Source organism: Stenella coeruleoalba (genome assembly GCF_951394435.1).
Source record: "Stenella coeruleoalba genome assembly, chromosome: 9".
NCBI classification, from domain to species: domain Eukaryota; kingdom Metazoa; phylum Chordata; class Mammalia; order Artiodactyla; family Delphinidae; genus Stenella; species Stenella coeruleoalba.
Window position 1 is genome coordinate 10,617,296 of NC_137155.1, and position 16,259 is coordinate 10,633,554.

Genomic DNA, 16,259 nt, shown 5'->3' on the forward strand with positions numbered 1-16,259 from the left:
ATAGAAAAAATAGTTTTTCCAATAACTCTTAGGATTTTCTCTCTTCACAACTTTCATAAATAACATGCAGCAATGTTCAGTATATTTATCCTGTTGTACATCACATCCCTAGTACTTATTTATCTTATAACTGGAAGTTGGTACCTTTTGACCGCCTTCATCCAATTCCCCCTCCCCTCACCCTCCACCTCTGGTAACCACAAATCTGATCTCTTTTTCTATGAGTTTGTTTGTTTTTCCCTTGTTTCGAAGTATAATTGACCTATAATGCTATGTTAATTCCTGTTACACAACATAGTGATTTGATATTTCTATACGTTTCAAAATGATCACCATGATAATTCTAGTTATGCTGTGTCACCATACCAAGATATTACATAATTATTGAATTATAGAAAACATTATGGATTCCTCAAAAAATTAAAAATAGAAATACTGTATGATCCAGCAATTCCAGTCCTGGGTATTTATCTGAAAAAATGAAAATACACCCTTATGTTCATTGCAGCATTACTTACAATAGCCAAGATATGGAAGCAACATAAATGTCCATTAACAGATGAATGGATAAAGAAGATGTGGTATATATACACAATGGAATATTACTCAGCCATAAAAAATAATGAAATCTTGCCATTTCTGACAACACAGACGGGCCTAGAGGGTATAATGCTAAGTGAAATAAGTCAGAGAAAGACAAATACTGTATGATTTCACTTATATGTGGAATCTAAAAAACAAAACAAATGAACCAACATAACAAAACAGAAAGAGAATCATAGATGCAGAAAACAAACAGGTGGTTGCCTGGGGTCAGGGGCAGTATAGGGGGAGGAGAGAAATAGGTGAGAGAAATTAAGAGATACAAACTTCCAGTTGCAAAATAAATGAGTCACAGGTATGAAATGTACAGTGTGGGGAATATAGTCGATAATTATGTAATATCTTTGTATCATGATTTCTTTTTTAATTAACTGCACAAAAAGCTGCAGCATCCCCCTCGGTTTTGATAATTCTTCCTCTTTCTTTCCTATTCTTAATTCCCTATATCTTTTTGTCCCCTTCTCTCTACTTATCATTCAGAGTAGTCACTGACCACCAGCTTTTCCACAAGGTTATTATTATTACTATCAGAAATATTTATTGTGATGCTTTTGCACAATTATACTAAAAACCATTGAATTACACTTGAAACAGGTGGATTGTACAATATGTGAATTATACCTCAACTAAAGTTGTCCTTAAAAAACACAAAAAAGGGAAATATTTCTTGAGTGTTCAAAGCATGACCAGCAGTCTTCTGTTTGTTCAAGTGTTTTACATATGTTAGAAAATTTTAAATTCCTGCAGAGCTGGGTGATAGTACTATAATCATCCCCATTTCTCATATGAGGAAGTAGAAGTAAAGTGGTGATAAGCAAGTTGCCAAGATCACTCAGTTAGTAAATTGGAAAGTTGAAGTTTGAACCCACATCTCTCTGAATCAAAAGTCTGTGCACTTTATCACTCTGAGCTAATGCCTCAAATTAAGGCCAGTTATGAAAATCAATACAAGATTCACATTCAGTGACCAAACCAGATGGTTACTCTTTTTTTTTTTTAACCATTTAGCCACACTGTCTGAATAGAGGAGCTGCTGCTGGCTCGATTGTGGCCTCAGGTCTGGACACACTGCGGTGAGGTGCTAAATATGGTCTGTTAGTAGTTTGTTGTAATTTTTTTTTGCATCATTGCTTATAAGGGATATTGTTCTGTAGTTTTCTTTTCTTGTAGTGTCTTTGTCTATCTTTGGTACCAGGGTAATGCTGGTCTCATAGAACAAGTTAGTAAGTACTCCCTCCTCTTCAATTTTTTGGAAAAGTTTGAGAAATATTGTTATTAGTTCTTCTTTAAATATTTGGTAGAATTCACCAGTGAGGCCAGCAGGTCCAGAGCTTTTCTTTGTCAGAAGATTCGATCCCTTACTGGCCATAGGTCTATTCAGATTTTCCATTTCTTATGATCTTGTCTTGGTAGGCTTATGTTTCTACGATTTTTTTCACTTCACCTAGGTTATCCAATTTGTTAGTGTATAATTGCTCATAATACTCTCTTATAATCCTTTTTATTTCTGAAAAATTAGTGACAATGCCCCCATTTTCATTTTAGTAATTTGAGTATTCTCTCTTTTTTTTATTAGCCCATCTAGCTAAAGGTTTGTCAATTTTCTTTTATCGTTTCATAGAAACAACTTTTGGTTTTATTGATTTTCTGTATTATTTTTCTATTCTCTATTTCATTTACCTCTGCTCTAATTTTTATTATTTCCTTTCTTCTTCTAGCATTGGCTTTAGTTTGTTTTTCTTTTTCTAGGTCCTCAAGTTGTGAAGATAGGTTGTTGATTTGAGATCTTATTTTTTGTAGTAAACACTTATAGCTATAAACTTATTCCATAAGTCTTGGTATGCTGTGTTTTTGTTTTCATTTGTCTTTAAGTATTTCTAATTTTCCTCGTGATTTCTTGTTTGATCAATTGGTTGTTTAAGAGTGCGTTGTTTAATTTTCACGCAGCTGTGAATTTTCCAGTTTTACTTCTGTTGTTGATTTCTAACTATCCTGTTGTGGTCAGAGAAGATGTATGATATTTATCCTTCAAAATCTATTGAGATTTAATTTGTGGCCTAACAGATAATCTATCCTGGAAAATGTCCCATGTGCCCTTGAGAAGAATGTGTATGCTATTTTTGTTGGGCAGTTTTTTCTGTAGATATCTGTTTGATCTAGTTGGTTTATTGTATTGTTTAAATTCCTATTTCCTTACTTATCTTCTTTCTGGTTGTTCTATTATTTTTACAGTTCTCAGTTGGCAGCTCTTTTTCTTTTAGTACTTTGAAAATGTAGCTTTTATGTCTACTTGCTTGCATCGTTCCTAAGAAGAAATCAGCTGTCATCTTTTTTTGTTCCTTGTATACAATCTATCATGTTTTTCTCTGGCTGCTTTAAAGACTTTTCTCTTTTTTCACTGCTTTTGAGCAAGTTAATTATGATGTGGCTTGGTGTAGTTCTCTTCATTTTTCTTAAGCTTAGGGTTTGTTGAACTTCTAGGAACTGTGGGTTTATAGTTTTCATCATTTTTGAAAAATTTCAGCCAAATGGTTTTTTCCTTCACATTTCCCTCCTCTTCTATAAGGACTTCAATTACATGCTTGAAGTTTTTCCACTTCCACTATTCACTCAAGTCCTGTTAATTTTTTAAATTCTCTTTTTCTCTGTATTTGAGTATTTCCTTTTTTTTCTTTTTAGCTTTTTTTTTTTGGCCATGAAGCATGTGGGATCTTAGTTCCCCTACCAGGGATCGAACCCATGCCCCCTGCAGTGGAAACACGGAGTCTTAACCACTGGACCACCAAGGAAGTCCCTCTGTATTTGCATTTGAATAGTTTTCATTACCATATTCTCAACTTTACTAATCATTTTATTCTGCAATGTCTACTTGTCATTAATCCCATTTATGTATTTTTCATCTCATTGTTATTTTCATCTCTAGAAGTTGATTTTTTAATATATCTATCTTCCATTTCTCCACTTATCTTTTTAAAATTTTTTAATCTCCATTTATCTTTTAAACATATGAATTACAGTTATTTTAATGTCTTTTTTTTTTTTTTTTTTTTTTGCTAATTTTAGCATCTGTGCCAGTTCTGCTGTGGTTTCAATTGATTGATTTATCACCTCATCAAGTACTGGATTTTCCTATTTCTTTCCATGCCTGGTAACTTTTTATGGGATTCCAGATATTATGAATTTTATCTTGGATGCACGTTATCTTTATATTTCTATAAATATTCTTGAAGGGTTTTTTTGGGGGGGGAACAATTTACTGGAAAACATTTTAATTCTTTTGGGTCTTGCTTTTAAGATTTATTAGGCAGGATCAGAGCAGCCCTTCATTCAGGGCTAGTTTTTTTCCATTAGTGATGCAAGATCCTTCAGGCACTCTATCCAATGTGCCATGAATCATGAGATTAGCTAGTCAGTCTAGATTAGGCATTTTTCCTGGTCAGGCTGTTGTTACTTCTTTTCAGGTGTTCTTTTCCTGGCCTTGGGTATTTCCTTTACATGCATGAGCTGATCGGCACTCAGCTGAGTACTTGGGGCATACCCTTTACATATCTCCCAAATCCTCTCTCTGTGCTTCCCTGTTCTCTCAGTACTGTTCTGTATATCCTAGTCACTTTGTCTCTGCAACTAAGGGATTCCACTAGGCTACACCAAGGTTCCCTTGCCTGTGCCATGATCCGGGGACTCAGCTGGGTCAAAAGAAGAACTCACTTCATTTGTTTTCATAATTTCAGGAATCACTTTTCTTCGTTGCCTGGTGTCAAGTGTGTTGAAATCTGTTGTTTCATGTATCTCAGATTTTCTATATTTTGTTCTTTTTAAAAAAAGAACAGTTGGGAGAGTCAGTTGGGAGAGTCGGTCTGGTTCCTGTTATTCCATCTTGGCTGGAAGCAGAAATCACTTCAGTGTCTTTTAACCTCTCTTTCATATATTCCACATCTTTATCACTTTATTTTACATTCTGCCTGTGCTTTTTTAAATCAATCTTCCAGTTTTGAATTCTTTTCTTTTTAAAGCTGTGTTTATTTAATCTATTTAATCTCTTCAATGAATTTTGAGTTTCAATGGCTACATATTTCACTTTTAGGAATCCTTTATATTTTTTATGGTTTCTATTGCTTCTATTATCCTTTTTATTATTCGTTTTGAACAGACCTATTTTATTAATATTATAAAGACTTATAAAGGTTTTTCTGTCATTTCTAGATTGTAGAGCACCAATTTTCCCTTTTATTGTATCTACAAAGTCTCTCTTGTGGTTATTTATTCCTTCATGTGATTTGATTTTTTTATTCTGACTATTAATCTTAGTCTGTGCTTTTTATTTGACTTAATTTTGTTCTTTGTGAATTCAAGGAATTGCTGTCTATGGGCCCTGAGTTATAGATGTGCCCTTACAGAACAATTTTCTATTTCTTCTGCAGTATCCCCAGGTATTCCTTGGTTTTGGGATGGGATTTCATTTTAATGACCTGGTTAGTGTTCACTGAACCCCATATGCAGTATAAATTCTGACCCTACACCTGCCCATTGTACAAGCTTATATTTGATTTCTCACAGTATAATAATTTTTTTTTTCTCCTTCTTACAACTGGTTTCTCCCCTGGAGTCTATATATTACAGTCTGTTCTATCTTAAAATAATAAAATTTACTTGAATATTATGCCCTTTTATCTTCTTTCATCCTTAAAGTCCTTAAAATTATAGTTTATACTCACACCTACCCATTTCTCAATAACCAACACTGTACTAAAATAGCTTATTAAAGAAATTCTCAGAAGCTCCATAGAACTGCCTGGCATAGTCTTCATCCTCTTTTATTTCCATGACATTCTGTGGTGCTGACCCCCTTCCTTTTTTGCATCTTCTCCTTGCCCTTGATGAGAACTCATTCTCAGTATAGCAAGGGGGCCATTTAAACAAAAATTTTGCACTTAACCTTCTAATGAGTGAAGACATGATATATATCTGTAAGGAACTAAGTGTTGATACTATTCCATCAACAGTTATGGATATTGGTGGGAAAAAGGAAAAGAAAGGAGATTTCAAGGCTTTGGCCAATTCTTCCATATTACTAAAGGGTAATTTAGTAGGATGACACTTTGTTTAACCGAGTATGAGTCTTCAGATATGTAAATACAGATCCAGTTCCAAGGATGAGGTGAGGAACACAATTGGTCTGAATCATAAAGAGAAAGGAATTACATTTTAGCAGGGAAGGAGGAAGGAAGGGAAACTCAAGAAACAAAGAGACATAGAGAGGCTGGCAGGAACTTGAAGGGGACAGGAGGTAAGCCAAAATAACTCCAGCCTGGACACCATGCAAGTATTGGCCAGGGAGAATCTTCCTGTCAACTACTAGCTTGTCTCAGGACCTGGGGGCATGGTGGGGCTGTCACAGATCTAGTTTCCAGGAGCTAAAGGAGAACAACATACAAGGGGCAAAATTATTCATGTGGAAATCTGTCAGAAACCAGCCAAGACTCTTTTTTGCATGACTCATACTGTCCACACCACTTCAGTCAAATTCCTTAATCAAAGCAACAAGAAAGAAACTTTATACTAGAAATAAGCCCAAACAGTGCTACCTCAAACCTTGACAGAAAGTTTATCTAGACCAGTACAAACGCAATAGAACTTGCTGCAGTCGTGAGAACGTTCTCTATCTGCATTTTTCAACATGGTAGCTTTTAACTATATGTAGACATTGAGCACTTGAAATATAGCTAATGTAACTGAGAAACTGAATTCTTAATTTCCCTTCATTTTAATGAATTAAAATTTAAATAACAGATGGCTAATGGCTACAGCAAACTTCTCTGTCAAGGGCTTTGTGAGCCACATGTGGTCTTTGTTGCATATTCTTTGTTTTTCTGTTTGTTTTATTTTACTTTGACTTGTTTTAATTTACTTTATTTTCACAACCCTTTAAAAATATAAAGTATTCTTAGCTGGAGGGCTGTATAAAAACGGGCCACAGGACAGATACGGCCTGTGGTCCATAATTCGTCCACCCCTGACCTAATCTCTCAGAGCTTTTGAAAATCTTTGTTTTTAATATTATTAAAAGTAATCATTACTATCGTCCCAGTATTAGATGTGTTAGTGGCCTTTCTTCTTCTAATAGAATTTTCTGCAAACTGTGTTCCCTGGTACACTCATCCATTTTAGGTTCTCTCCACAACGAAACAACTCTGTTTAAATAAGTTGTGAAAAACTCAATACTAAAACGCTATTTTTAAAGATTTATAATGCACATTAGTATATGAAGGCTCTGATGAGTTGATGCAGAATATTGGTTTTACATTGATTTGGGTCTTCTCTACTTATTTGACCCCCATGCAGGTGGCATGCAGGGCATATGTGTGTGCAAGAAGAAGTGTGTGTAGGTATTATACGCAGCATGCATAGCTACACGATATGTGCATGTGTAGGTGTGTACATGTGAGGGGGGAGCAGGTTTGTAGCAGGTGACACGTATTAATATTCGGAAGAAGGAACGTTCTACAGAACCCACTCTTGAGAAACACTTGCTGAACAAGCCTGATGATCGAAATCTTTCTCTCAGGGCTCAGAGCAGAGGCACAGGCAGTAAGTGATACTCGGGAGAAGCGGGAGGATTTATTCCTGTTGAACTAGTTTAGAGAAGCTGTCATTAAGACTTTTCAAGAAGGGCTGGTGAGGTCAGCTCTCCCTGGAATGTTCACAGATTTAAACAATGGGGTGAAAGAGGCTGCTACCTGGAAGGATGCCCCACGGGCCCCTCAGGTGGCCAGAATCAGCTTAGGTCCGCGCATCACGCAGAGCAGGCTGTGAGACCCAGGGAGACGGCTGGTGGAAATGGCTCTAAAGGGACTTTGGGGACCCATGGCAGAGCAATTAAAAGTCACAAGGCCTCTGTGAGGAAAAGAAAGTTCTTGGTCGACTTTAATTGAGGAAATGGAGAATGGCCTGAATTCAGTAGAGACCGAACAACAGATTTTGAAAACTTAGGAAGCCTAACTAGTTAACAAGGAGGAAATCCTGCCCTGAGGGGATTGAACAGCTCCATTGCTCTGCTAACCTTTGGAGAAGGAAGCTGGGTACAGAAATGGCACTCAATTCAGGGGCCTTCAAGGAACACTTTCAGCTTCTCTGAGAACCAAATTCCTAGATCGTCTTGTTTGTTTTTAATTTTCCAAGATGCTGAAGAGACAGAATAAAAGTAGAGTCGATTCACTGAAAACGCCTGGGTTTGAGTGCGGCCAGGAGAGGAGCAAAGCATCTTCTGCAAAGTTCCTCCTTCCTTTAGGATATCTGGAAGCTGAGCTGCCACTTTCTGAGGACGTGACTTCATATATTTACCTCCTGCTAAAGGCATTTTCTTGTCTGCATCTTGCCTAGGGAGACTGGTATTTTTGTTCTTTTCTGCAGATGTTTATAGTAACATTCTGTCTCTACAATGGCCCAGTTATGCTCCATTGATTTCTCCTGTTGATGACTTTTAATAACATTTGAGGGAAATGGGTGGGTGAGTGAACAGTTTTCCTTTCTTGGTCCAACACAGATGGTAGATAGCTAAGCCCATGCCTGCCTCTGCTCTCCACGTCTGCTGAGGCTGCCTGGGCCTCGGAGCGTGTTGCTCCGTGCCTGAGAGAGCCCAGTAGCTGAGGACGTGAGCCTCTTACACTTGGCCTGTGGTTGAGGTAGGTCCAGTGGGCAGTGGGGATCCAGTCAGCTCCACGTGAAGGAGCTGGGCGTGTGGTATCAGCACACATGCCTCCTCTCACAGACAGCTGTTTAACCTTTCCTGCGAGGATTCAGATTTTGAGAAGAATCTAATGAAGATAGAAATTCCTTTGCTATATAAAGGGACCCGTTTCTGGTGGTGACATTTCATGTCTACTTGCCTCGAGCACTCATCAAAGGCCCTCATAGATGTGAACATCTGAGCTACTGATCCTGAAAGCCAGCGTGAAAGAGAATGCCGGTGACCCAATGTCAGGGCCGAGTGGTGTTTCTTAGCTGGAAGCAGCAGTGGCGAACGAGTGGCTGGCGCCTTTGTCAGAGCCCATGACTGGGTACGGCCAGAGCAGCGTGAGTACTAAGTTTAAACAAAGAACACAGGATGGCCGTGGGGCCGGCTGAGGCAGAATTCCCACTTCGACACCAAGACAATCTTCTTGCTTTGCTGAGTTTTACTACCGTGATGTCACCGAACGCTGCCGACAACAGAACTGTTATATCGCTAATGAAAGGGCCTTAAAACTAACTGAGGGACCCCATTATGCCAATACTGCAGCTTGTCATAAAAATCATCGGTCACCGATGCCTCTGAGCTTGAGTCGGGCCTGGAGGGAAAAGAACTGTGAAATTTGGGTTCTATTCAGTTGTTTTGATCTGGACTTCTTTATGAGTAGAAAGAATGAAATTGACCATATGTGACCTTGTATTTCAAGGGAATCAAATCATTCAAACGAGAGAACTTAGCCTCTTGCCTAACAATTCCTCCAGTTCTCTTCAACGCCACGGTAATGGACCGAAGCCCTGCGTGGCTACATTTTACTAGCGTTTAGAGGACTGTAATAGTTGCATTGTTTCTCTGGTTACACCCCAAAATGCATTGCAGATGTCCTCAACTGAAATCACTCCCTGCCATTAATATGTTGTTGGAATAAAGGGCTGATTTTGGCACTGAAACTGCACCACCGGTGGGAACAGCATCAGGCAGTGAAAACAGCCTGACTCCTTTCTTCCTGTCTTCACAGGATGACAGATATTCACTGAGCGCCAACTATACACCAGGCATTTGCACTAGGAACTGGAAATATGATGGTGCCCTAAAAAAATGTGTCACTCCTGCCCTGACGGACCTTTGCATTGCTGGTAGGAAATATGCTTTTCTTTTGTTTCCTTAACTCCAAAACATATCATTTCATTTACAGCTTCTTGGTGGCAGGACATATTATCCTGGTAAATGATGGGTCAATAACAGAAGGTGGCCTTGAATCAAAAAACTAAATAAATGCTCATGGAATTCTACATAGGAGTTGAAATAAATATACAAACATACAAAACAATCCTCTCTGTATAATATACGTGGGAATGTTCAGAACACCCAGACACAGGCGAGGCTCTTCTCTGTGTGTGTGGAGGAGAATGAGCTCAGAGACCAGGGAGGGATACAGGGGATTTCAGCAAATGTTAATATTTAATTTTTTAGCTGGGTACTGTGTACACAGGTGTGTATAATATATAGACATAATTATATGTACACGTGAAATGCATATAAATGCATCTACACATGTATACACACATCCATATACAATACACAGAATATTTTGAAATACAATTTCCATTTTACAATTAAATTTTAATTGTAAAATTTCTCAATTAAAAAGCTATGGCTGAACGGCCCCTGCGGAAAATCAGGTACGGGCACTGAGAACTAGTGGGACTCACCTGTATCTGCTCTTCACTACACCCTTATCCCCAAAGACAATTCTCTGAAACACGCCTGTCTATTTCTTTAATATTTTACTTTTTTTTTTTTTTTTTTTTTTTTTGCGGTACGCGGGCCTCTCACTGTTGTGGCCTCTCCCGTTGCGGAGCACAGGCTCCGGACGCGCAGGCTCAGCGGCCATGGCTCACGGGCCCAGCCGCTCCGCGGCATGTGGGATCTTCCCAGACCGGGGCACGAACCCACATCCCCCGCATCGGCAGGCGGACTCTCAACCACTGCGCCACCAGGGAAGCCCATATTTTATTTTTTTATACTAGTCCCTGCTCCCTTTCTTTCCCAGATCTGTATCTCTAGATAGTTCAAAAGCTCCCTGGCAAGTGAGAGAAGCTTTCAAGGAAGCAACAAGGGATAAAATCACCTCCTCTTTGCTCACTTACACCCGTTTAAGAGGGGATGATGAGGTGTCTGAGAGCATCCTTAAGGAGTACCCAGTTCAAAGAGTTCATATTTATTTGTTACATTTTACAAATTGCGGAGAATGGTGTAGAAGCTGAGATACAATGGAGAACTAACACTTACCATATGAGGGCCAGAGTGAACTTTCAGTAACTCCTTGGGATTTCTCAACTGGAAGATTCCCATGAAGTTTTGTGTTGGATTACCCTGGGGGGTAGGGGAGGGATTAAGTTGTTTAATTACTGTTGCCATTCTGTGTTTTGTGCATTTTAGTTAGTTTTAATTTTGTACTCTACCCTGAGTCATGCCACCAAAGGCACAATTTGGAAAATAATAATGATAAAAACATATCAGTTTTTCAAGTAAATGATTCTATGCTTGTCACAGCAGTGGAGAAATCTGTCAGAGCCAGACCATGGTATTTGTTCTGTCTGTTTTATGACTGTGTGAATTCTGAATGTCTGAGCTGTCCAAGACAGACATTGCATTTATCCAGACTTTAGACCTACCTTGACTTGTTTTACGGCTTTTTTTTTTTTTTAATTCTGACTTCCTTGCAGTTAGGAAGTCAGAATTTCTTTTTTTTTCTTTTTTTAAAAATCAATTAATTAATTAATTTTGGGCTGTGTTGGGTCTTCGTTTCTGTGCAAGGGCTTTCTCTAGTGTGGCAAGCGGGGGCCACTCTTCATTGCTGTGCACGGGCCTCTCTTGTTGCTCCAGATACGCAGGCTCAGTAGTTGTGGCACACGGGCCTAGTTGCTCCGCGGCATGTGGGACCTTCCCAGACCAGGGCTCGAACCCGTGTCCCCTGCATTAGCAGGCAGATTCTCAACCACTGCGCCACCAGGGAAGCCCCTTTTACGGCTTTTTAACACAGCTGATGTATCAGCGAGCAATTTACTTTAAGACATCATGCATCCAAATTGGTATTTCAAAGGTTGATCTGAAATGCCAGAGTAGAGAATGCTAAGTGGTTAGAAGGCATTAGTTGGCTGGTAGGGGTTGGAGGGTAGAGGAATGGGGCATGGAAATGAAAAACAAATGAGAATTTCATAAACTGATTTCATTTGGAGGGCTGGGCTCACAGTGGAGATAGGGTCACCCAAGTATAGGCTTGGCTTAGAGAACTTCCAGAAGTGAGCACTGCCACATGAGTTAACCCTCCTGTGTCCATAGCCTGGGCAATTTCTTCTCCCAGATGTTGAAACAAAAACACTTTCGTATATGTGAGAAAGTAAGAATATATGGTCTGACATGGTTTACTCATAGTCACAATGGGAAAGAATATTTGAAGTCTAGATTATTCTGGAAATCTAATCACTACAATTATGTTTTGAACAGATCAATTATCTGATTTTGAAAAAAAAAAAAGGTATGGGCTTCCCTGGTGGCGCAGTGGTTGAGAGTCTGCCTGCTAATGCAGGGGACACGGGTTCGAGCCCTGGCTGGGAGGATCCCACATGCCACAGAGCAACTGGGTCCATGTTCCACCACTGCTGAGCCTGCGCATCTGGAGCCTGTGCTCCGCAACAAGAGAGGCTGCGATAGTGAGAGGCCCGCACACCGCAATGAAGAGTGGCCCCCGCTTGCCACAACTAGAGAAAGCCCTCGCACAGAAACAAAGACCCAACACAGCAAAGATAAATTAATTAATTAATAAACTCCTACCCCCAACATCTTCTAAAAAAACAAAGAAAAGGTATGTATGGTATTAGGAGAAAATCTTTTGTGTTCAAAACTTGAAAAATCAGTGAGGTATTTACAAATGCCTATTATTTGGTTTTGAAAGTGGATGTGACACTTGGGAGCTACCTGAGTCCCAGAGTGGGTGATGGGTCAGCAGACAATAATGAACAAAAATGTGCAGATACAGAGCTCCCTGGGTCCCAGCACTTGATAGTGACTCTGGAAATAGGTACTGCAATTATTCCTATTGAACAGATGAGAGAAGCTGAGGCAAGTAACTTAGCCAAGGTCACACAGCTAGTAAGAGGTATAGTTGGTATTTAAACCTAAACAATAGGACTCCAGAGTCCATCTTTTTTAACTATTATACAACAGTTTCTCTTACACTAAGCTTCCCTTTTGTTCATTTGCCGCCTCTCTGCCCCTCATCACCATTTCCTCCTGATTCTCTCCATTTTTTTCTCTTCTTACCTCTTCCAGAATTTCCTCTGGCTCTATTCCTACCTCTGCTTCTTTTCTGTCTTTGTTTCCCATTTCCTCACTTTGTTCTTTCTTTTATGGTCTTTGTTTTTCCCTTACTCTCTGTTTACGTTTCTTTCTCCTTTAACTGACTTTCCTACTACACGTTCATGGGTGTGCCTCTTTCTTCTATGTCCTTAATAGTCCTTTTCTGTAGAAATAAGGAAGGCATGGTACACAGTCAATAAGGCTGCTTATTGATCTAGCATTAAATGTGTATATGTGGTATGTACACAGGATGCTCTACCGTATGGACTTAGTATTCTTTGATTGATTTAATTTAAAAAGAGATCATTCTAATATCTTCTACTTCTAAAAATAATGCCAGTAAAGATGACTATATAATACTTGATAGTTATATTACACTCCTATGTCTTTTCCTTTTTCCCTTAGTAAGTTAAAAAAAAAAGGAAAGAAAAGGAATTTTCATCCATGATCTAGAACTCATTTAGAAATCTGAGTATACATTTTATTTGACAAAAGTGGATTTCTCCTTGTGAGATGGTGATGGAATACGTGCCTTTTCGAAGAGTTAAGAACCACTGCTGCCCAGGAGAAAAAAGCATAAATGTATTCAGAGCATATATATGACCAGGTAACCTTTAAGACCTCATATAAATCTGAGGTTCTATAAATCTAGGCAAAGTAACTTAGTGCAGGAACATTAGCATTAGCTAGACTTTGCCAGCAATACTCTAAAATTAGACTAGTTCTAAATAAATCTGCCTACCTGTGTCCTAAAAGACAACTGGACAGACTACCATGTTCATCTGTTACCTTGGATTCGAGTTCATCTCAACAAATCCTCACCAGTGCCTTCTTGAGGGAGGAAGTGGGTTAAACATTGTGGCTACCAGGAAAATGAGGTCAGAGCTTCACCAACGGAAGAGCTCAAGGGTCAGGGGAGAGACAGATCCCTGCGGTCCCCCAGAGGAACAGACAGTGAAGCGACATAGTCTCGCTGAGCTGTCCGCCCAGCAATTAGAGGGGCATGAGAAGCTGCACAGTGACACAACCACAAGGAAGTCATCAGCGTGAGTCATCTGCAAATACAGCCAAGTTCATGTCAGCTCCTTGCTTCAGCAGGTGGATCATTTATATTTTCCCTGGAAGCCATCCGCTGGTCTAAATGTTGTGGTTGAATTGGTTTTCTGTTGCAGGGGAGAAGCTGGCATTCCCAGAAGTAACTAGAATATGCCTGGACTCAGGCAGAGGTCCAGGCACAGGGAGAAAGATGGGGAGCTTTTGAAATTTTCTCTCTCCTACTGTGTGCCAGCTGAAGTCCCACTCATCTTTCCAACGCTCTAATCCTGAGCGAAACATGCAGCTCTAGTGGGGTCACCGTGGGGCTGCTTTGCTGGCTTCCTGATCTTTCGGTATTTGGCGGCTGGCAGTTAAAAAACAAGACGTAGCTGAGAAAGGAGAATTCATAACACACCTCATGTTTTCTGCACACTGTCAATTCCTCTCACATCTAATGTTTAATCAGAAAACATTTTGACGGCTATTGAAAAAGAAGAGTAGCAACTATTGACTATTTCCATGAACGACTTAGTCTGGGAAAGAGAGATCCTGAGATGGCAAATCAAAAATAAATAAATAAATAAAAGTCTGAACCTGTGAGATTTAGGGTGGGGAGGCTTAAGGGAAGGCATGCTTTATCTACTTGAACACAAGTGTTGCAGCACTATGACAAAATGGAATTTCTCCTGTATGTATTTGTTTCCCCTTAGAGTTGGAGTCATATTTTTCTGGAAAGTTCTGTAGAATCTGGTTACAATCAAATAATAATTAATATTACAGTGGGCTTTAAATCATAAATATAGAGGAAAACTAATTCTCTAGTTAATGATTATAATGATTAGATTAGCAATGGTACTATATTATTTTCAGAAATGGCAAAATAAAAGGAAAAATGAAAGGGAAGAAGGAATCACTTTGGCCAAGTAATTACCGACCTTGGTTTACATCTTACTCCCAGCTTGCAGTCTCAACGTGTGGCAAATTCAGACTTTCATGATCTGACAACTGTTTTCACCGAAGCAAGAGGACAAAACAGCTGGTTTTCAACTCCCGTCCAGTACAATTCTGCATGCTGGAACCACGCTAACTAAGTCTCATACCCCTTCGTTCTGGAAATGCTGAAGCAGCTCAGCCTGTTCTGGAACATTCTTTCCAGTTGCATCTTGTCATGGGCACTCTTATTTGACATCACCCAATGCAATGCCCCAGTGAAATCAAAATTCACACTGTCTTTGGGACTTCTGTGGGCAGCAGAGTCTGGAGGAAGGGAGTAGGGAGTGGGGTGACAGGAGAGGAACGCCTCACAAATTGGTGCAGAAGAGGCTGCGGACCGTTCCCTTGTGAGTGGCCTGTTTGCTTTTTCTCTGGCTCACAGTGGGAGGAACTACAATTCCTCTTGACCAGCCTCGATTTATGACCAGCTTTTCCTTTTGCTTCAGGGAATGGGGTTCCCAGACAGCAAACCTCTGGCTCTTGCCTAGTTTTCAGATAAAGACCCACTTTCGGACATCTGCCCAGCTCTTGGTACCATTCTACAGAGCTGACTTTTCATGGTGATCATTCCTTTCTCTCACATATTTGTCTGTTACACCACAGAAGGCAGACCTATATGGAAAAGGAACCATCAAATGTGGGCTTAACCAACATTTAAGAGTAAATCTCTGGCCTGGAAAGACAAATATATGATATCACTTCTAAGTGGAATCTAAAAAACAAAAAATGGTACAAATGAACCTATTTACAAAACAGAAATAAAGTCACAGACGTAGAAAATAAACTTACGGTTACCGAGGGAGAAAGGCAGGGGGAGGGACAAATTGGGAGATAGGGACTGACACATACGCACTACTATATATAAAATAGATAACTAATAAGGACCTACTGTATACACAGGGAACTCTACTCAATACTCTGTAATGTCCTATATGGGAAAAGAGTGGATATATGGATATATGTATATGTATGACAGTGGATATAGGTATACATAACAGTTATACATATATCCTAACAGTTGATATACGTATATGTATAACTGACTCACTTTGCTGTACACCTGAAACTAACACAACATTGTAAATCAGCTCTACTCCAATAAAAATTAATTTAAAAAAATTCTCTGGTCTGCCTGTGAAGTTGGGTGACAAGCACCGACCAGGCATGTGAGATGGACTTTTACTTCCCAGGATCTCACCCATGGTTTTTTAACCTTGAATAGGTCTGGCCATTAAATAAACACATGGTCAAACTCTCCATCAATTGGGCTACACAGCAGCTCATAAATATCTAACTGGGCTGGATTCTTCCCGTGGCTCTGGGTATGAATGCTTCTATCACTCACCAGATACAACTGCTGCAATTCAGGAAAATGCCTCTCTCTTCCAAGGCTGGGAAAGTCCCAACTTGCGTGCAGAGGTCTCTCATGGCCAGTTACCTTGGGATTAGGAGAGATTCCAGCCACAAAGCCCCTCCACGGATGCCTTCCACTGTCCAATCAACATTTGAATGAGTGTATTCACATGTGTCGAGCTGATTG

General features: G+C 39.6%; 1 protein-coding gene across 3 annotated transcripts in view; it reads left to right on the forward strand.

Moving 5' to 3' along the window:
• The window catches only part of LOC307191386 (UPF0415 protein C7orf25 homolog), a 248,275-nt gene that overhangs the window by 167,505 nt on the left and 64,511 nt on the right, over nucleotides 1–16,259 (forward strand). For 2 of the 3 annotated variants that reach the window (XR_013829740.1, XR_013829742.1), the window contains exon 5: nucleotides 9,348–9,465. The exons of the other annotated variant lie outside the window; for it this stretch is intronic. The gene's annotated coding sequence lies outside the window, so the exon portion shown is untranslated. The remainder of the gene's footprint in view (nucleotides 1–9,347; nucleotides 9,466–16,259) is intronic. 3 annotated transcript variants of the gene reach the window in all.